Genomic DNA, 22,455 nt, shown 5'->3' on the forward strand with positions numbered 1-22,455 from the left:
CTCTTTCATAAACTGGATAAGAATATTATACAATTCCCCAACAGCTCGTATCAGAACAAATGACCAGACATCCTCCAGCTTCTGTCTCCTGAGGGGCACCAGACAGGGATGCCCACTCTCCCCTTCACTTTTTGCAATTTTTATCGAACCTCTAGCAGCAACATTTAGACAGGCTACAACAATTAAGGGCATAAAATGTAAGAACATAGAACATAAAATCAGTCTCTATGCGGATGATGTGTTGCTTTTTCTGCAAAACACACAAACCAACCTCTCTGAGGTAATTACTTTAATAAACTGGTTTTCAAGAGTTTCAGATTATTCAATTAACTGGCTAAAATCTACAGTTCTCCCCATTAACTGCTCCTTCCATAATTCTTCCTCTGCCCCACTGCAATCCGGAAATATTAAATATTTAGGTATTAATGTCTCTCCTAAGCTTTCAGACTTAACTAAATTAAACCACATCCCACTTCTAAAGAAAGTAGAAGGCGATCTGACTGGATGGAAATCTTTACCCATATCACTCATGGGAAGGGTCGCCACTATAAAAATGATGATCTTGCCAAAAATAAATTACTTATTTTTGATGATCCCTAACAAACCATCACAAGATTGGTTCAGATCTCTGGATTCATATATTTCCAAATTCCTTTGGAAAGATAAACCCCCGCGTATCAGCTTAAAAACGCTACAAAGAACCAAGGATAGAGGAGGATTAGATCTGCCTAATTTTTACCAATACTTCTTAGCCAACAGGCTTCAGTTCATCTCAGAATGGTTAAAACATACCTTCTTAGTTGAGCCCTGGCTAGATGTTGAACAGGCACTATGCAAGGATCTAGAGATTTCAGACCTACCATTTATTAGCTCAAACATCAAAAGACATGAATGCTTTAAAAGTATCAACATCAGCTTTTCTCTGACAGCATGGTGGGAGTTTCTAAAAATAACGGAGTCTTCATTAATTCCATGCAAACGTACACCTATCTGGAATAACCCTGACATATTACAAAACAATAATATGATTAATTTCCCAGAATGGAGTTGTAAAGGAATTAAATACTTAGAACATATATTAGAGGGAACAGAATTTATTCCATTTGACAGACTAGTTGCACAATATGGGATCAACAAGACAAGATTTTTAGAATATCAACAAATTAAATCCATAGTAAAAAAGAAATTTAACCTCAGTCAAGTTGAATTACAAACACCACTAAGTGCGGCACATTTTCTTACTCTTAAATCCCCCAAATTATTATCTAAAATATACAGAACACTTTCTAAATTAGATGAATCAATATCCCTTCCTATTGCAAAGTGGGAAGCAGATTTATCAGTCAACCTAGACCAAAACTTCTGGTCTGAGATTTGCTTAAAAACCTTTAAATTAATTAAAAATCCCAGTCTGCAATTAATACAATACAAAATACTACATAGAGTGCACTATACAGGTCATCGGATGTTCAAGATGGGCTTTACATCCTCCAACAACTGCTCACACTGTCAAGGCAATACACCAGACAATTACATCCACGCTCTTTGGTTCTGTCCACCAGTGCAAAAGTTTTGGCGCGAGATATGTGAAGACTTATCAAAGTGTCTGAAATGTAACATTCCAACTTCCCCCTTAGTGTGTTTGTTGGGCAGCTTAGATAATGTCACTTCAGAAAAGAATATAGCCCATATGGTTTTCACTGCCCTATGCATAGCCAAGAAAACAGTCCTCATGAACTGGAAAAATAAAAATAATCTTAATTCTAACCAATATAGAAATTATCTATTAGATTACATTAGTCTTGATACAGCCTCTGCCACCACATCAGATCAATTGCTCTGGGCTCCTTTTATCAGCTCCATCACCTAGTGGGGGTGGGGGGTCATAGTTTGGTCCCGCCTTCACTGTTGTGATTGGTGTGGGGGTAGGGACAGGCTTAGGGCGTCGGGGGGTTCCCCGGAGGCATCTTCCTTGGGGGGCTCAACCCGGGGTAGCGGTCATGTCCGGTTGGGGGCGTGAGGTTCTGGGGGCGCTCCGTCTCCGGGCTGGGGCCCGGGCCGGGCCTCGGGGGCTTGGGTCCTGGTTGGTGTGTTGCCGGGGTTGTGGGCGGGTGGGTGCATGGGGGCCCATCCCTGGAGCAGGGTGCCGCCGGTGCGTCGAGCCACCTGGGGGGCTCTTCAACTGGTGGGGGAGATGGTCACATCTGCAGGAGCTTTCCTCTCTTCAGGGACTCTCTCTGCAGGAGGGGGAGATACAGGAGAGGTGGAGGAAGATCTCAGCCTGGGCGTTTACTGTCTTATGTAGTCTGGAAGATGAGTGGATGGTGGGGTGGGTGCAGTTTTCTCTGTGGTGGGGTTGGGTGAACTGTCCCGGGCTCTGTGGGGCCGGGAGGCGCTGCTGCACTGGGCCCCGGTCTGGATGGGCCTGGGCCCTCTTTCCCTGGCGGGTCGCGGAGTGTGGGAGTGCCTACTGGGGTCAGCGGGGGAGCTGGCCCCAGGGAGGGGTTACCTGCCCCTCCCTTCCTTCCCTCCCCATCTCCAGCTGCCTCCCTCTTCCCGCTCCACCACAACCACCCACACATGCAGGGCCTTGGAGTAGGGGTATGTCACCAGGGTGCAGAGGAGGCTACCCCCCCCCCTTCTGTCCCCTTCCGGCTGCCTCTGTCATGGTCCTGGGTCGGTGACCCAGCGCTTTTAGTTATCATTTTCTAGTTTATGATGATGATTATTATTGTTTGAGTTCTGTGTGTTATATTTGGTCTGCCTTTGAGTCTGTCTCTGTCTATGGTGTCACCCCATCTGTTTGTGAATCTGTCTGTTTAGTTCAATGTCTTGCCTGGTTCCATGTGTCTGAGTTTCCTGTTTTATTGTGAAGGTTTGTGTCATATGTGAGTGTGCTCAGTTACGTTTCCCCTGTCTCGTCAGCTGTGATTTCTCCCAGGTGTGTTCCCCTTCTGTCTCTCATCCCTTGATTACTGCCGTCTGTGTATTTAAGCCCTGTGTTTCTCTGTGTCAGTGTCGCGTCGTACCCTCAACTAGCTGTGTGTTCTGCTTCTATGTTCCTAGTGTTTGGTCTCCCGCTCCAGTTTAGTGTTTCTTTCCAGTGTTTCAGTCCTTGGTTCCGCTGTTCTGACTTTTGGTTTTCTTTTGGTGAGTTTAGTTGTACGAGGTTTTTCCCAGCAATAAAGCTGCGCCTTAAGTTTCACTTCCGTGTCTGAGTTCTGCATTTTGGGTCCACCACTCCTGCTTGCCTGCCACACAGCGATTCATGACAGAACGACGCGACCAGTAATGGACCCAGCAAACTCCGTACGGAACCGGCAGCGTGCAGACTCCGCCTTCCCTAACGAGAGAAGGCAGGAGGCTCGGCATGCCCGGGAGCGCGAGTCTGCCTTCTATGGGACTCGATTGGCTCTAGGTGGGCCGCGCAGCCTCCAAACTGCAAACGCTGCTGCCTTTTCCCCACATCGTCCCACGGTGATAAGAGTTGGAGGATTCAGCCTATCGCCTGCCTCAACTCCTCCGGCCTTCTCAACTTCCGGTTCACCTCCCCAGTCGCCGCCCACGTCCTGCGCAAAGAAGAGGGTTACTCGGCGGCCGAGGAGAGATTTCGTGCCTCCGACAAGCAGCCTATCTCCGCTGCAGTCCTTTGCGCTCTTCCTGGGACTTCCACGCTCGGAGCTGCACAAGCTCCCCGTCTCTCCGGCGCAGCCCGGTTCGTCATCGGCTCAGCCAGCCGACATCACCGAAGTGCCTGCGCCCACTGCCTCGGGAACTCACGGCACAGTTCCCAGGAATAAACGGCGCTCACGCCGTCGCCACCCTAAAGTCACTCACCAACTCCGTTGGTGAGTGACTCTGACAGTTTTTTCCATGCCACTTCCAAGTCGGACCGACTCGGACAATATTCTGCTCCTGAGTCCGCTGTTTTTCAGGTCCGTAACACATCAGAAATGAATAGTGAGTTTGAATATGACTGTGTTTCCAGGGCTCATAATGTTTCTAAGTTCACCTCCGCACCTTTTAAGCACGAGACTGAGTTCATTACCCCCCCAGAGACTGCTGTTCATGCTGAATTAAAGAATCCTGGCACTGTAAGCTCCATGCGCGTCATCCCAGAGGCCATTAACTCCGTGTCTGGTAATTCTGGGTCGGTTAATCCTGAACCTGCATTACCTACCCTCACGCCCATGTTTCAGAGTGACTATTTTTCCTGTGCTCCTCCCAGGTCAGCAGCAATTAACACACAGACTGATAATCTCACCTTAGAGAAGCAAAAGACTATTGTTGAGCTGCATACTCATGAACAACACCGTGAAGTTAACAGTTCTGAGGTCCCTGTACCTGCTGAGTATAAGACTGTGAATGGTGTTTCTTCACTCCTGGACTATGCTGCTCTCCAACCTATATATTTAGAAACCGTTTGTGTGAATGCTCCTGTGTCCGCAACGGATCCCTTTGTGCTCGGTATTACTGACTCTGACTCTGCTAAACCTGGATCTTCCTGTGCTATGACTGTTTTAGAGACTGCTACTCCTAACATGGACAGCTTAAGGCCTACAGAGTTGCCAGGAGTGACTCGCCATGAATCTCTGTTATCCGCCCGGCCCGAAGCTCAGTCGCCACCTCCACCACATTCAGTCTCGCTTCCCATAGCACAGTCACATCCACAGCCTGACTTACTACAAACCTTATTTCAATCCTTAGCCCAGTCAATAGCTCAGTTGGTAGAGGAATCATCAGCCTTATCGTCAGCTCGGTTTCCAACTTCACAACCATCATTTTCCTGACCTTTTCTTCAGTTGCCCTCAGCTCAGCCACCTATACAGCCATCATCTTCACCTACACCTCCGGTACAGCAAGCTATGTCTATCCAACCCTTACAGAACTGTTCCACAACCTTGAATCCTAATCAGAGAGACAAACCAAACAATATTGTTATCAGTCCTCAAAAGCTGGCCAGTTCTGAGACTGAGATTCACTCCAGGGCCTCCCCAGAGGCTGGGTTTCAGCCCCCAGCAGACTCTGGACCCCTGGCGGTTAAGAAGCCAGCTGAGGACCGCACCCGGCCGTTGCTGCCTGAGCAGACTCAATGCTCTGTGCAGCTGCAGTCTGCCATGTGTTTGCCAGAGGCCCGTGTGCCTGCTGGTCCTGTTCTGTCCCTGCCAGAGGCCCGTGTGCCTGCTGGTCCTGTTGCGTTCCTGCCAGAGGCCCGTGTGCCTGCTGGTCCTGTTGCGTTCCTGCCAGAGGTCTCCGCGCCTGCTGGTCCTGTTGCGTTCCTGCCAGAGGTCTCCGCGCCTGCTGGTTCTGTTGCGTTCCTGCCAGAGGTCTCCGCACCTGCTGGTTCTGTTGCGTTCCTGCCAGAAGTCTCCGCCCCTGCTGGTTCTGTTCTGTGTGTGCCAGGGGCTCCAGTGCCCACTGGTTCTGAGACTGTTTTTGCTGGGGGGCCCGAGGAGCCCGTCCAGCCTCCTTTCTCGTCAGTTGGGGGGCCCGAGGAGCCCATCCAGCCTCCAGCTGCTCCACCAGCAGCCTCATCCATGCTTGCAGCAGCGGTTTCATCCATGCCGCCACCTGCTGCAGCGCCTCCGTCTGCATCCTCCACGCCGTTGCCTGGTCCGGCCTCTGCTTCAGCCTTGCCTGGTCCGGCCTCTGCATCAGCCTCGCCTGGTCCGGCCTCTGCATCAGCCTCGCCTGGTCCGGCCTCTGCATCCTCGTCATCCCCGTCTGGTCCGGCCTCTGCATCCTCGTCATCCCCGTCTGGTCCGGCCTCCGCTTCGCCTGGGGCTGCAGGGGCCACGCAGCCTTCAGGTCCCCAGGCCGCTTGTTGGGCATCTCCGCCACCGTGGACGCCCTCCTGAACACCCTCCTGAACGCCGCCGCTGCCTTCCGCGTGGCCGGCCCCCGGATCTGCTCTGTCGCCGCCACTGCCTTCCGCGTGGCCGGCCCCCGGAACTGTTTGCCCATCGTCGCGGTTGCCGTCCACACGGTCGGCCCCCGGAACTGAACCGTTTTGGCCTCCTGTGCTGTCGGCCTCCGGGTCGGCCCCCTGAACTTGACCTTCTGGGTCTTTCTGGGCTCTGTCCCTCCTTCCTGGTCCCCCGCCGCCCACCCTGGTGGGGTTGTTTTCTGTTTTTGGCTGTTTTTTGTGCTTCTGTTGGGCGGTCTGGAGCCCGCCCTTGAGGGGGGGGGGTACTGTCATGGTCCTGGGTCGGTGACCCAGCGCTTTTAGTTATCATTTTCTAGTTTATGATGATGATTATTATTGTTTGAGTTCTGTGTGTTATATTTGGTCTGCCTTTGAGTCTGTCTCTGTCTATGGTGTCACCCCATCTGTTTGTGAATCTGTCTGTTTAGTTCAATGTCTTGCCTGGTTCCATGTGTCTGAGTTTCCTGTTTTATTGTGAAGGTTTGTGTCATATGCGAGTGTGCTCAGTTACGTTTCCCCTGTCTCGTCAGCTGTGATTTCTCCCAGGTGTGTTCCCCTTCTGTCTCTCATCCCTTGATTACTGCCGTCTGTGTATTTAAGCCCTGTGTTTCTCTGTGTCAGTGTCGCGTCGTACCCTCAACTAGCTGTGTGTTCTGCTTCTATGTTCCTAGTGTTTGGTCTCCCGCTCCAGTTTAGTGTTTCTTTCCAGTGTTTCAGTCCTTGGTTCCGCTGTTCTGACTTTTGGTTTTCTTTTGGTGAGTTTAGTTGTACGAGGTTTTTCCCAGCAATAAAGCTGCGCCTTAAGTTTCACTTCCGTGTCTGAGTTCTGCATTTTGGGTCCACCACTCCTGCTTGCCTGCCACACAGCGATTCATGACAGCCTCTGCCTCAATTTTTTCCCACAACTTAGACATTCACATTATTCACACTCTCATTACACATACATATAGGATCTTGGGGGTGGGCACAATCACCGAGTCCATATTACCATCAGGGTGTACACCTCACCCCTGGCGTCGTTGCCCACCTCTCAATTTTAAATACACTTAGACATTGAGGGCTATCAGGAGGGACTATGCGCTTACCTGCTGCTCTCTGGCAGGTAGCTCCATGCCCTCCTGGGTTTTAATTGCACCTTAGAACACACATGCATCAACACTACAATGAGCGGGTGGAGGGAGGTTTGGAGTCTTCTCCCACCCCCATTCTCTGCGGCCTGCTGGAGCGGGAGGGCTAGGAGGAGTTGGCCGTCCGACTGCGGTCTGGAGTGTGGGGCCTCCCTGCTGCTACGGAGTCGGGGTGGTCTGCCTCTCCCCACCGCAGGGAAAAGGGTAACACCACCTGGGTCTGGGTGCAGTTCCCCCCTCCAGGGGCAAGGGTACCTAGACCCGGTTTGTAGAGTACGCTTGGGGAGTGTGATCGTGTGTACAGCGTCTCTTTATGTCTGTCTCCACGTTGGTTGAGTGTGGAGTGAGTGCACATGAGAGCATGAGGGGGGGAATGGATGTTTGTGTCTGTGTGTGCCTGTATGTCTGTGTCTATATGTCAGGTTGGGTATCAGACACCACCTCTCTGGGGACACCTCAGGCCCTCCAAGGTTTGGAGGCCTATCTCCACCCACCACCACTTCCCCTGCCGGTGGCGGACTCCCTCAGGTGTCGGTGCGTTGGTGGTTCTTTGTGTCTGGGGGTGGGGGTGGGCGTCCAGGTACACACCGGCTCACTCCTTGGTGGCCACTTATCGGGGCCTGGAACCTGGGGCTCGCTCGGACCATTTCGGAGGTGGGGTGCCCCCGGCCTCTCGGCCTGGGGCTCGGTCACTCAGGCACAGCTGGCTGCCGGCGGAGCTCACAGGCGCGTCACTGCAACTCCCCCTGGCTTCTGCTCCGCGGCTGCTGAGTGAACCCTCATCTGGGACTCTCCTCAGCTCTTGCTGGGACAGTGGCGCGGCTGCCCCTCTGTTGGTTTTCCATGGTCTCTTGTGTTCTGGGGGCCTCTGGATGTCTGGAGTTTTGATCTCCTCCATACCTGCTTCATACCCTGGAGGACGGGGCTGTGGCCCCCCCCCCCCACACTCCCTAGCAGATCGTTACATGGAGAAACCTTTGGAATACAAGCACGCTGATCCACACAGGTATGCACACGGGTGTTCACTGCTCGTAGACTTAAATTACACCCTTCTTGGCTACTACTTCGAAGCACATCTGTCCTGCGTGCTGCACAACAACATTGAATATTTAGTATTTACTGCTGTTTACACTTAGCTAGATTAATGCGATGGTGTTGTGTTTAGTATGTTGCTTTGTTTTTTTGCTTGTTTTCTATTCTTCTCTCAACAGGTGATCCAGGAGATTTTTATTTTTTTTCTCCCCCCCTTTCTCACTGTCCCTCTCCCCTTCTGTTTTTCCTTTCCTTCCTCTTTCTTTCTCCCTTTCCTATCCCTCACTGATGTCTGTCCCGTCTGTAACATCTGAAAATAAAATATAATAAATAATAAAAACAAAGATCGACCAAATGGACCAATACGGCAATGCCACGAAGATCCATTTGGCAAAGTAAATCCATTGGGTATCCTTGTTGGTCTTCAGACAACAATTCTGATGGCTAAAGAACCAAATGGGACAGGCAAAAAAAAAAAAAAGTCCACACAAAACCTTGGTTCCGTGGCCGCTCTATTTACAATGACTACAGGAGCTGCCCAAGGGCTTGTGGAAGGTTCAATGATGTTGTCCTTCAACATTTGTTGCACTTGTTCTTCAATCACACGTTTCTTAGCAGGTGACGTGCGATAGGGTGGGAGATTGACAGGTGTTGCATTGCCAGTCTCTATGGCGTGCTCAGTGAGAGCCGTTCGACCAAGTTGACCATCAAACAAGGAGCTAAACTTGCTGAGCAGATTTAGTAAAGCATCCTTGTTGTTCTCTGAGAGACTTGCTTCAGACAGTTTGGCTGTTAAGTCTGAGCGAACCAAGTCCAAAGACATCAGTGTTCCAGGTGAATGTGAGTAATCATTTTGAAGGTCCTCTTCATTGTCTGCGAGTGGGCAGGGGATGTCCTCAATGTAGACTGTTCTAGTGGGAATGTGAATAGAAACAGAAGCTCTTGCCATAAAATCCATTCCCAGAATGAAAGGAGAGGACAAATCTGGTATTATGGCAAAAAGCTGGTAAAAGTTCTTGTTCATGAATCCAATATCCAATATCCAAAATTCCTCTCAGGATGCGTTCTTGGTTGTCGGAGGGCAGAAAAACTGTCTTAAACAGTTGACAGAATTGAGCCCATGATGTGATGTGGGAGCTCAGTGCCTTGAACCATTTCCCGGGCTCTTTTGCAAGAAAGTGTGGCAGTTCGTTTAGCAATTGCCCATCAGTTAGGTTCAATGAGGCTTTGTATGTGCCAACTGCATTTAACCATTCCTCAGGTTGCACTTTTCCGTCCCCAGCATACACAGGAGGCTCCAGCTTTGCGTGATGTAAAGCTGCCGCAATCACTCTGGAAGTGCTGCTGAGTTCAAGTGAGTGAGATGGGAGGAAAGGATTTGTAGGTTGAAATGGGTTGCTGGGCAGGAACGGATTGGTACTGTTGGTGGGTTCAGTTTTGTCCATCACATGAACATGAGGTGTCGATGTGGCCATTGGGAAAACAGGAGACTGTGGGACTGCAGGAGGGGGAGAGTTCCCCGTTGTGAGTTGGTCCCACTGCCTTAGTAAACTCTGCTGTATGTTCAGTGAATCACGTAAACAATCACTAAGCTTACTCACCTCAGTTCTTAACTCCACCACTTGTTGGCTAAGGCTAGGAGTCACATTTTCAACTATCTGGCACATAGGTAACGAGGTAAGTTCCATGTCTGAGTCAGAGTCGTCTGGGCAGTGTGCCATTGCGATTTCAAAAAAATTAAGCCGCTCCAGGGCACAGCGCAGTTATTGATTTAGCAGTAAAAGAGTCAGTTAGGTCAGACTAGAAAGACAAAACTGCAAAAATGCGTTCAAGATTAAATTTAGAAAAACCACATATAAAATTTCGCCCAACAACTGAAATTAGACTGGAGTGATCAGAACCATGTTATTACAATAGCAACACTGCAACACTAGAGCTCAATGCAAGATTAGTTTTAAGTCGTTTCGTTATACTGAGCCGAAGACCAGCACCAACGGTTGTAGTCGGCCAAGCTATCACTTACATGTGCTACAGTCAGTCTCAGCAGAGGGAAAGGGGAGAGAAAAGGCAGCAGAAATGTTCATGTCCAGGCTCTCCACAGAAGAATTAATCCTTAGAAGACGAAACCAACAACAAATAACAAATCCACGGAGTCCATTCGCGTCGCGGAGTCAGCTTCTCTTTTTCTTTCTCCCAAGCGGAGCAGCGGCACACCACGGTATCCAGAAATTAGTCGGGTCCCACCTGAGCTGAGGCTGCGGCCATGGCTGGAGAAAACGTCCGAGCGTCCGCAAAACTGGGGGGATTTCCGAGACAGTTCACGTGCTAGAAGAGAAGAATCCTCGGCGGGATGCAAAAGTCGAGGCGCCGCCATGTGGTGATACACTGCATTACAATGGCAACTGTTACAATATAAATATTGTTCTGAGAGGCTTTTTGTTGGTTGAGTCTGAAATTGATTGTATGTACAATTCATATCCTTATAAAAAGGCAGAAATATGGTGTTTTATTAATAAACTTACATTTATGGATATAAAATAGCTAAAAGTATTAACAAATTTTTTATAAAAAAACATTTATCATTCTTCCTGGGGAACTTAAAGAAACAGAATAAAACATTTTGCCATCGTAAAGAAAACTCCCTTAAACTATAGACAATAACAAAACTGCTAAATTCTTCCAGAATCTCTGTGTAGAGGAACCAAAAGAGATGTGCCACAGTTTCTGGATGATCCCCACAGAAAGTTCAATTAGTATTTATGTCTCTTTTAAATGTTACCATATAGTGACTGGCTGGGTAACATTTATGAAGAATTTTATATGAGATTTCCTTCACCTTGTTCACAATTAGATATTTATGGGATCATCCAGACTGTCTTCCAGGTGATATCTGGAACATGTCGGTTCCAGTAAGATATTCTATATATGGGAGAGACATGATATCTTCTTGGAATAAACTACGTATTCTCTTATTGCTGTTACCAAGTTCCTGTGACATTAAAGTCCCTTAGGGTATGGCACCAAGCACCATTGAGAATTCCCCAACACTGTTTGACAAGTTTGACGAGCATCTTGACTTTTGGTCTTTGGATATTAACAGTCCTGGATATGTGACTTCTTGTTTAACAGAAATGTTACAGAGAGCATTTGCAGTGCAGCCTTTAATTGCTAGTAATTCACATTTTTTAGATTTCGACATAAAGCAGATGCCTCAGAGAAATCACTAATAACACTAAGGGCTGGACGGATTTGATTTGCATTCTTCAAGAAGAGTGTGGTGTCATCAGCTAGCTGGCTGATGATGAGCTCCTTATCAGCTGTGCTGATTCCTTGTATAACAGGTCAAATCTCGGGGTGGAGTCTTAATCATTTTAATTGAGCTATTGCCATTCGTGTACAAGGTTTTGATAGCTTTACAGAAAAATGCCAAATTTTTCCAAAGAGTGGAAAATAAATTGATGTTCAATTGTATCAAAAGCCTTTTAAAAATCCAGGAAGAGAATGAAGCTATAGTCAGATACCAAATCAGAGTAATCAAGTAGATCTAAAACCAGTCTCATGTTCTTAGAAAGGTGTCTGTTTCTCATAAAGCCTGATTGTGTCTCATCGATAATTGTGTCCAAGAACTCTTTCATTCTGTTAGCAAGTACTAAAGCCATAATCTCATAGTCATCATTGAGCAGACAGATGGGTCTCCAATTATCAATAAGAAGTAAGTCTTTGTTTGGCTTTGGAATAAGTGTTATGAGACCCTGAGTAAGAGTAGGAGGGAGGATGTTATTCTCTACACTTCCTATGAAAAGCTGCAGTAAGAACGGAGCCAGGAGATTAGAAAATGATTCATAAAACTCTGCAGTTAAACCATCTTTGCCGGGAGATTTGTTGGCCTTAAGTGCAGAAATAGGATTACAAACGTCCTCCACAGTCAGAGGGCTGTCACAGTGACTTCTATCTTCCACAACAATAGTTTTTAGGTTTTTAATATTATTGAGAAACAGCGTTGAGACATATATATATATATTCTACTTTTCTAAATGATTGACTATTTCAATGGAGAACCTAAATGACACGGACCCGTGTTTGTTATTACATATCTCTATTTTGAATGTGACAAGTCTATCATTGCCTGTTATTCATAGGTATTAACAGAGTTTTTGGCCTTTTTTCCTCTATAACAGTTAATTGACTCTTTACAGTGGCCTGCTATGGTTAATAATAACATGTTCAGTCATGAGTGAAATCAAAGCTTTTCTTCACTTTAGCATTTAACATTCCCAACAATATAATGTGATACCTTAATTAAAACACAGCTAATAAAACACAATTTTCTTAATGCAAACATCAGTGACTCAACATTAGCAACCAAAGGGTTCAGTCTGCAGCTCACACTCATGTGAAGCTACAGCCTCCCCCTTTAGTCTCTGTCATCCTTCTGCTCCTGCAACAACAAAACAAGACAAAACCTCCACCCTTCTTCTACAGGCTGGGTGAATTGTTGTGGACATTCACTAATCCTAAAGTCGGCACCGTTTTTGTCTCAGTATCAAGTCAGTTAAACTTTTAGTCGTCAGTCCATCACAGTCCAGTCACATGCATACATCCACACACATTCATACCAGATATTGCTGATAATGGAGTCTCACGCGCAGCCTATTCGAGCCTCCATCACCAGCAAGATGACGTCATCATTTTAAAGGAAAACAGCTCCTTGTTTTTGGACTGGATTGACTCGCTGCAATCCTTTTAGGCTCAGGACTTCTCATGTGATCAATGTCACATATAAGTGAATTTCTCCCAAGCCCATTATAATCATGGAGAAAAACACTTTGCCACTGTTTCCAGTAAGAATATTTTATAGCGCTTTAAAGTTCAACCTCTCAGGTCTGGATTAAAGAGCTGATTTGTTAAATCGGGAACTCACAAAATACCAAAATATCACCACCGGTGGATCACACCTCTCAGATGTTCTTATCTCAGTGCACTGTAACAAAAGCACAAACAAACGCAACCAATAAAATACTAATAAAGTAACAAATACTGGGGCCCATTGCAAACATGTCCAAGCATAAAACCATCTTTCTCTCTCTTAGAGAAAGAAAACAATCCAAACCTCACTGATAAAATCAACCTAGTGTCAAGCAAAACCCAAAAATCAACCAAAACTTCACCAGAAAGTTTTCCTCCCTCCCGGGACAATATTGTGCAGGAACACAGGCACCGTAACTCCTTTTTGCACTGACAAAAACATGTTGGATTTACTTGATTCAATAGTGGACACTGGTTGCACACAAAGGTTTTGCTTTGGCAGAAACTTAAACAACTGAGTTAAATCAACACAACCTTTTCATATTCAGTAAACCTGCATGTTGTGTTCATAAAACACGATTGAAACATGTTCAGATGGAGTAAGTTGAGCTCCTGGAACATTTTAATCCTTCAATTGAAATTGAATGGGTCTACAACAACTACCATCCTCCTATCTCTATCCTGGTTGCAGCAGGGCTGGGAAATAACCCTGAAGTGATAGGTTACCAGGCAGGGTACACCCTGGACAGCTCACCAGTCTATCAGATAGAAACACACAGCCGTTTACATTCATGGATAATTTAGCCCAGGACCTTCTTACTGTGGAGCAACAGCACTAACCAGCATGCCAACAATGGAGGAAATACAGGAAAGCTATGATTTCCTGTATTTGAGGCAGAATTATTTTGTTCTTGCCCTTGACAGGTTAATCCACAATAAATAGCAACAGCATGCATGTGGTGTGTGTGTCGTTGTCTGCCTCTTATAACTCCAGTGATTTTCCTGTAGTTTGAAATCTTATGCGGTGTTGACACAATAATTTGTTGTAAACCAGGAAATTCCCAACTGTGGTAGAAAGCACAGCTTAGCCTTAGCAAATGTTCAAAGAAAAGTCGTCACTTCCTGATTTCTGCTTCACTGATAAATATTGTCACACTGGGGTTTTTGCAAATGATATCAGTGAGCACTGTGTGGCAGCTGGAGTCAGACAACTGAAGCTCCCACAATCAAGACCACAAACAGCTTTCAAAGGAGATTTGAAGCTTTTCTGGCAGCAAGCTTCATGATTTATGGGACTGGAACTGGAACAGAAACTACCTGATCACCAATGGTGAGCTGGCATGGAATTATTTTTATGACATTTTATCAAAGTTATAAATAAGCAGAGGTGGGACCAAGTCATTGTTTTGCAAGTCTCGAGTAAGTCTCAAGTCTTTATCCTCAAGTCTCAAGTCAAGTCTCAAGTAATGTCAGGCAAGTCAGAGTCGAGTCTCAAGTCACTGGTGTAAAAGTCCGAGTCAAGTCACAAGTCTGAAATTTTGAATTTCAAGTCCTTTCGAGTCTTTAAAAAAAAACACGAAAAAAAGCATGTTGCAGTTATGCTAAATGTAAATATTAGACCATGTAATTTTTAAATCTGTTTTTCTCAACACATGACAAAATAGTGAACTTAGAAAATATACACAAATTGTGAAATTGCACCTCTTTAAAATGCAGCTCAATTAAACCTAGCTCCAAGAATAGTTTTCACCGACAGTTCTGAGATAAGCTGCATGTTATTCTTGGATGCGGTTGTAGGACCGTCTTTAAAATCGCATGACAAAAATATCATACATATTAAAAAAAACTGCATCACCAACGTAGCCTGGACAGCATTTGCTAGTTAGATGAAGTCAGCTATCTCATTGTAGCATATTTATATGCATATTTATAATCATACGGTTCTTGGAGTGAGCGCATACACTCATGAAGTTTAGTAACTTCAGGTCACTGCAACAAGCCCAGGTACAGTTTACCGACGGATGGGTGCAGGACCTTGAAATGCACCGTGTAGAACGAAAGACCATCGTACGTATCATAAGTTTACCAGTCTCACAAATTGTCTTCATAAATACACATTCCTTAACCGTTTATTAATAGGACCTTTGAGCTCAACGGTAATTAATTAGTAGTGGAAATAATTTCTGGTAGCATCACAGAAATGTAGCAGTGACAATAATACTGTATGCTGTAATCGTACTGGACAATTAGTGATACAAAACAACTGTTTTATCCTGTGAATAAAAGTATATGTTTTTGTCAATGTGACATAATAACAGAAGCGAAACGCAATATTGTGTCAGGACAATTCACTATTTATGTACAATTAACCAATTAGCATAGCGCGACAATTTCTGTTCAGCGCCAGACTTGCTTGTAACCTATATCACCAATTATGTTATGAAAATGACGCATTAACTACAACAGCAGACTGACCTTTGTGGAAATGCTTGGAGCAGACTAACCTGTGAGCTGGAGTGTTCTGGGACGTTATATTTGGTCTTTGAATGGCTGCAATCCAGGCCACCCGTCGCCTGTTTGTCACTTCGGAAACATGGCTCGAACAATTTCTCTTCAACGACGTAATCCGATAACAACCGATCTCTTTACCCGTCGGCTTCCCGTGGCTGTCATGCGACCGGCTATTGCAGTTAATAATACAACAGCTTCTTGACATTTTTGTGTTTCTTTTTATCGCTGTATAACTGATTTTAATTGAAAGCCTGCGTGCGCTAGTACCGCTTGCCACGAGTTCCCAGAATCCTTTGCGGTTCTACCCGTGAATGACGTCACATTTTCAATCTCTATATAATATGCATGTTAAATTTTATATTTGGGGTGAAATATCAAGTCTTTTCAAGTAAACCGGTTCAAGTCCAATTCAAGTCCCAGGTCATTGGTGTAAAAGTCCAAGTCAAGTCACAAGTCTTAGAACATTTTTTCAAGTCAAGTCTAAAGTCATAAAATTAATGACTCGAGTCTGACTCGAGTCCAAGTCATGTGACTTGAGTCCACACCTCTGTAAATAAGCATGCCCATTAACACATAGTGAGTGAGCATGTTGTCTTCCCACGCAGTGAACAGCGGATGCTAATGTTTTTGTCACTTTTTACAGAGTCAAACTCAAAGTAAGGTCAGTGCTTCCACGCTTTAAACGCTGCACGCTCACACTCTCTCCACACTCGATAGATTATCCATTGTTCATCTGCACACAGCTGCGGTTTTAGTAACGCAGTAACGCAGCGTGCTTACGGGAAAGTAACAGTAATCTAATTACCTTTTTTGCAATAGTAATCCCTCACTTTACTCGTTTCTTGGAAAAAGTAATCGGATTACTGCCCATCTCTGGTTGGAGCTGTGCACTTGTGGGTTCCACCTTGTGTACACGTTTATCTTTGCTGTGTGTACTTGTACCTCTGAGTGGAAGCTGAACTCTTGAGTTCGAGTATCGAAGCATCAGCTGTGACGTTAAAGTCCAAACAGCTCGTTCATTTGACGTGCAAATGAACGAAGGTAACGCCGTTTTCATGTGGATGTGTCACTGAGACACTTTCCACATCCACAGCTCACAAAATGGGAAAACTATAGAAGTATAACAATGAAGAAGTTACTATGTTACGGGTCCCAAGGATGAAGACCTCGATGACAAACATGTTACCTGTAAAAGCAGGTGAAGAGCAGAGTAAGGAAGACACGATGCGTCTCTGCTTTCCTCCAGAACGTGTCTGAGTCTGATTTATTTCACACAAATAAATGCTATAAAACACTAAACATGAGCTTTCAATATACTGTTCAGCTGGTTCCTCATTCACATCAATTACATTTACTTATTTCACAACATCAGTGAAATATACTCTTTTTAACTGGTTCAGTTTCTCAAGTTCACACTTCTTTCCATAACAGCTACATCCTTTTATCATATCAATAAACACATCACATTGTCTTCTGCAGTGTCTTACTGGCTAAACAGTTCTATTCAATAACAGCATTGGTAAATACATTACATTTGTTCCCTCCAGTAATTTACTGGCAAAATCACTATTTAGTGCATCATGAAACACAGCTTGTTGAATCAACCCATGAATGCCTCTGTTAGCTACACAGAGTTGCTCAGAGTGCTTGTGTTACACTAGCTAATCTACTCAGTCACTTTAACAGAACTATTAACATTTACATCTCACAGAACTGATTTGATTGGAGCATTACAACACGTTTGCACAGAGCATAGGAGCGCACTGACTCTGCTTCACGAGCGCTCCACCTAACGAGCGGGCTCGCGGTGCGGTCGCGCGGGACACTCCTCTGGTTTTCTCCCGTGTTTACATATAAATAACTTTGGCGGACCGCCTTAACTCTCCCATTCACATTAACGTGGGTAACCATGGTGACAATAAACAACATTTTCGGTGCGAGCACCGTGTACCGACCTGTAAAAGCAGGTGAAGAGCAGAGTAAGGAAGACACGATGCGTCTCTGCTTTCCTCCAGAACGTGTCTGAGGAAGCAGCGGAAGGTGGGCTCCACTTACTGCTCCCCGAAACCCCGGAGCAAGCACCAAAGTTCCGCCCTCACTGCTTTCTAACATAAAATGAATCCCTGTTACATGGATTTTCTATCCTCTTAAAGAAACTGAAAATAAATACATATAGCAATGAAAAATGTCCCGTTACATGAGTGTTTTACACAAAATAATATTCATGTGGTCATTCCCTCACAGGGGTGCCACAACTACACTGCTGTTTTGACAGAGACACAGTGTGTTTATCTAACTTGGCTGAAGCCAAAGTTCTCCAGACAAATTCAGTCTGTTTCTGCCAAGTGTGAACTCACTGGATGAGCGCCAGATACACAGAATCAAAAAGGGATAAATTACTTTTCTTATGTCATGTTCCCGTCACAAACTGGCTCAAGGAGAGGGGAAGCAGGAGTCCACAGATGAAATGTTCCTATAAATAAAGTGGAATTTATTCAAACTTTACCAAAACTTCAACACATCAAATACAAGCAGTTCAGCAGGGAGTGGATGTGTGTTGCATGTGCCAGGTGGATGCAGAGAGAGGCCAGGGCCACGTTCAAACCTGAACACGCTGCACAGTGTTTTGTTCCATTTGTTAGGGATGAATGAAATGCTTCCTTGAAAGGATGTGTGCAGTCACCAGTGGGCGTGGAAGCATGTGCGCCCTCATTTGGTGGGTGTGCAAGAAAAGTCATCCTGTCACACAGCAATGCCTACATAAATCACACCACTCTGCTTAAAATAATAATGTTTAGTGAAGCAGGTGAAGCAAAGGGCTGCTTTTAATAGGCTGGGAGACCCAGGTGTGCTGCTTTAGCTGCTGAGCCTCTTATGACAGAACAGCGGAGAGTGGTAAGAAGGGAGGAGGGGGTCTGGCTGTGTTTGTGAACGATAGATGGTGTAACTCTGGGCATTTCTCTATCAAAGAGACGCTATGCTGTAAGGACATTGAGCTGCTAGCGGTTAGCATGAGACCGTACTATCTACCACGAGAGTTTACACACGTGATTATGATAGCTGTGTATGTCCCGCCCTCTGCTAACGCTGCAGCAGCCTGTGAGGTCCTGCACACTGTAACCAGCAGACTCCAAACACAGCACCCTCAGGCCCTTTTCCTGATCTCTGGGGACTTTAAAGATGATGTAACCATTTAATTATGGTTACATAATTAATTATGTAATTAATTATGCAAAATGCAAAACGCTCAGCTGTGTCTCCAATCAAAGCTCTGTAACTTCAGAGGTGATGTTCATATGTTGACTAATGGTTTTCTTTCATTTTTGATGTACTGCAGAATATTTGTATAAAATCCAGGCCAGGAAAATCTCCTTCATGTGTTTCTGTGTTTTGTCTTCAGCTACGTTGACACAAAGGCCTCTGCTGTGACGCTCACACCTTTGATAAAGTCTGGAGAGTGTCAGCTTCCTTTTTATAGATACAAAAATATGTAATGTTGTGAACTCTGGCCGCAGCGGCGCAAGAAAAAGGAGAATTACGGGAAGCACTCACAACAGGTAAAATCCAAATAACAAAGTAAAGTAGGATAAAATAAAAACCAACAAAAGAACAACACAATATACTTCCCCGTACTGTTACTGCTAACCTCTGTTAACCTAGTAACTCTTACCTTCTAACTGACAGCTGGTCAATAAATGAGCTCCATAAACGCTCCATATTCACCTTTACATGGAATATAAAGGGAAAAGAAGAAACACAGTGCTGTGTCAGCGTTAGACATATAGATATATCCTTGCTTTTAATACATTTGAAGGTGGGTGGGAGAGGTGCTTCTCCGCGTAGTCTACGGTCTCTTTGGGATCGCTAAAGCTTTTCCTCACATCACCATGGGTCACTAACAGCTTTGCAGGGTATAGCAGTCTGTACCTGACGCCGGTCATCCCACGTAGTCTTCCTCTCATATTTGCAAATGCGGCTCTGCGTTTCCAACAGAGGGAGGGAAATCTGGGAGGATGTTTATTTTAAAAACCCTTATACATCAGGTTCTTGTTCTCTGCAGCTTTCAGCAGAATTTCCTCACCAATGTGGTACACTCAAAAAAATGAATGAGGTGGATTGTTCAGTGTATATTAATTATTTATTTTCATTTTACTTAAAATATATGTTTTTGTTAAGTTAACATATGTTTTTCTAATCAAGTCTATGTAATTGTGTCTATTATTCAACGTACATAATACTAATGTGTTACTTGATGGCATAACATTTAAGTCAAGTCAATTAGGATCGATATACCTTGTATATCCACAAGGTGGCAGTAATGCAAAAACAGTTGTAATGAACCGCGAAGAACAAGAAGGTTTCACGGCTTGGGCCTGCTCATGCGCAAGACTTCAAATTTAACTTAAAAACGTTGTTTTGGCGCCAAGCTGCTGTTTCTTTGAGAGGTAAGACCATTTTTTTCTTTGACTATGTTGTGTAGTATCTATATGTCGAGCATGGTTATATTTTGCATTTGTCTTACAAGACATGTTATATCGTTTGCGTGCGCTTGTTCTACATTAGTTTTACTGGGTCCTGGACATGTTTTTTTTGTTTTATTAAGGGATTAGCTACAGGGGTTCATGGGTTTATTTTTTCAAGGGGTTATTTTTTCATTTGCTTTCTTGGGATTCCTTTACTGTAATCCAAGAGTCGTAAATATCGAATAGGATAGCAAGGATAGCATAAAGTGACATTTAAAATCCAAAAAGTCAAGGGCGAAAGCCACTGTGACACCATTGTTATGCTCTATCAGTAATCTGTATTATGTAAAAATGGTCTGTAAATACAGCATGTTTCCTAGCGGAGTTATACATATCAACATAGTTATAAATTACAGTTTGTTAAATCACACACTTAAGTTTTTAAATAAAATTATTCACGACATATGAGTGGACAGACAATGGAGGTCGACAGACCTGGTGATAATTGCTTCTATAGAAAGTTAGCACATGGCAGTGTCAATCTCTTGCTTTTCTTCTGAGTAGTATTTTATTTAGTTGTAATTCAAACAATAATTTGCTTCTTGAAATTAAGTAATGAATTTCTTGTTTTACTTTATAAATCTCAGATCCTGCCTTTACCTGCTCCCTCCTATACTGATGTGGTGTATGTGGTACTGCTGAGCTTGTATGTGGTATGTGAACTTTTAAAAACAAAACTGTTTTATAAGTTAAGTTTTCTTTAGTGACCCATCCCATGCCCCTGTTATTTCGTCTCCAGATCTGAACCACTGTAAAGGTTGCAGTTCAAGGGCCTGAGGTATGAAATTCTTTTCAGATCAGCTGTGATCAATATTTTTTGGAACTTGATAAATAACAATAAAAGCTGTAATGGCTCCATTAGCATTTTGTGTAAATGTTTGTGTTAAAATTATAGCTTTAATGAGGTCTTACTACATTAGTTTTAGTTTGTATATGTGTACATATAGTATGTATATTTACAGTACAGTATGTTGTGTTTGTTGATATGTTTTCAGGTGGAAGCAGAATATGTGAGGATTACTACTGCTCCACTTGTTCCAAGGCTTTTTACACAACTTGACCAATACACTGACCAGCTCATAAAAGTCTTCAAGAAAAAAGGAGGCGTTGCAGGGAAGAAAATTAGACAAACTTTGGCCCCAGCCACACAGGTGCGTTATTCTGTTGGTAGCAAAATATTATGGCTAATAAGATCATTTTCAAATTTAAACAGCTAGTGTATGGTAGCTGCACAGTGCACTTACATTTATATTAAGCAAGACAAAGTTTGGTACTCAAAACGTTGGAAAACTTAAATTACCTAAACATATGTAAAATTTGATCCCTCAATTTCGGGTTAAACCAGAAGTGAATGTTTTTATGTTAAAGATCAGTTTTTGAATGCAAAAAAAGATGATGTATTAGTTTGTCTTTACCTCCATTATGGACATATATATTGTGGTGGAAACCCTGCCCAACAGGTTAACTATTCATGTCCATGTGATGATTAGTTGGTCTTGTGTTCATGTCTATCTGTGCAGTGGATATGTCATTCATTTTGTGTATAATGTGAGTTTGTGTCATCCTAAAGTATTTCTGTTCTCTCTTCCTGTATCTCTGCCACTCTCTGCAGAAGGAAACTATTGAAAAGGGGAGGGAGTGTGTCCTCAGGGCACTACCTTTTTACCTGAATGAAGACCCAAGCATCCTCTTCAAAGAATAATTGGTTGGTAATTTTAGTTTAGTTTTTTATCTGTATTAAACCAAATTTTGAATAACTTATGTTGTTGCATGTTGTAATGTTGTTGTTGTAATTTGCATGGAACCTGTTTAAATGTTTTGGGAAATCTTCTTGTATACCCAAACTATTTATATTTATCGTTGAATCTGTAGTCTAGAATAGTGGCTCACTGGGGTGCATGTTCCTAATATTGTGTTTACTTCATTAAACTGGATGCCATTTTTCTATGTTTTTGTGTCTAAGCTACAGCTGTTCAGAGGGAGCTGGAACAAATTACCCTTGCTATCTTTACCATCGAAAGAGCTGATGCCAGCACTCCTCCAGCCGATGTGGGTATAACCATCTAGTGTGTCCTGCATGACCTGGAAGACCTGGCCTCTGCATGTGCACTCTTAATGGGTGGGATATATGCACTGAATCTCAGTTAACCTCGAGACTGAAAGCTTTCTTTGAAGTACTTCAGAAGCTCTTCCTTCATCTGTATGTCAGCATACTCTTGACCAAGGTACAGATGCTCAAGAATAAACTGAATGAATAAGCCAACCCTAATTTGGTTGATGAATGTTCTGTCAGATGGACAGAAGTTTTTCGGAGGCTGAATGGGAATAAAATGGTAATTTGTAAATGACAGATAAAGGGAAAATTACATTTAAGAGAAATTTAGAACATTTTGAAAAGTTTGTAAACTACTACAATTTAAGAGATTTTACTCTTGGGGGGGGGGGGGGGGGGGGGGGGGGATTTAATTGAGAGATGATACTGCACCATTGTGCTACATTGTGTGCATTGTAAAGGTAATTGCAATACATA

The 22,455-nt window shown here is 44.2% G+C and overlaps 1 protein-coding gene and 1 long non-coding RNA gene across 2 annotated transcripts in view; one reads left to right on the plus strand and one right to left on the minus strand.

Moving 5' to 3' along the window:
• LOC147336996 (uncharacterized) overlaps positions 1–17,518 on the minus strand; it is a 34,078-nt gene extending 16,560 nt beyond the window's left edge. Inside the window, exon 1 of the mRNA XM_086287225.1 lies at positions 16,589–17,518. The gene's annotated coding sequence lies outside the window, so the exon portion shown is untranslated. The remainder of the gene's footprint in view (positions 1–16,588) is intronic.
• Positions 17,519–20,338: 2,820 nt separating this feature from the next.
• LOC147336997 (uncharacterized) lies at positions 20,339–22,097 on the plus strand. Its single transcript, XR_015128659.1, has 4 exons — positions 20,339–20,578; positions 20,921–21,076; positions 21,538–21,630; positions 21,889–22,097. It is a non-coding gene; the product is annotated as an uncharacterized LOC147336997 (long non-coding RNA).
• Positions 22,098–22,455: the final 358 nt, after the last annotated feature.

This window comes from Aulonocara sp. 'chitande type north' Nkhata Bay, linkage group LG3 (genome assembly GCF_057382095.1).
Source record: "Aulonocara sp. 'chitande type north' Nkhata Bay isolate Kocher_YH1m ecotype deep benthic linkage group LG3, A_spYH_male_GT1.1, whole genome shotgun sequence".
NCBI lineage: Eukaryota > Metazoa > Chordata > Actinopteri > Cichliformes > Cichlidae > Aulonocara > Aulonocara sp. 'chitande type north' Nkhata Bay.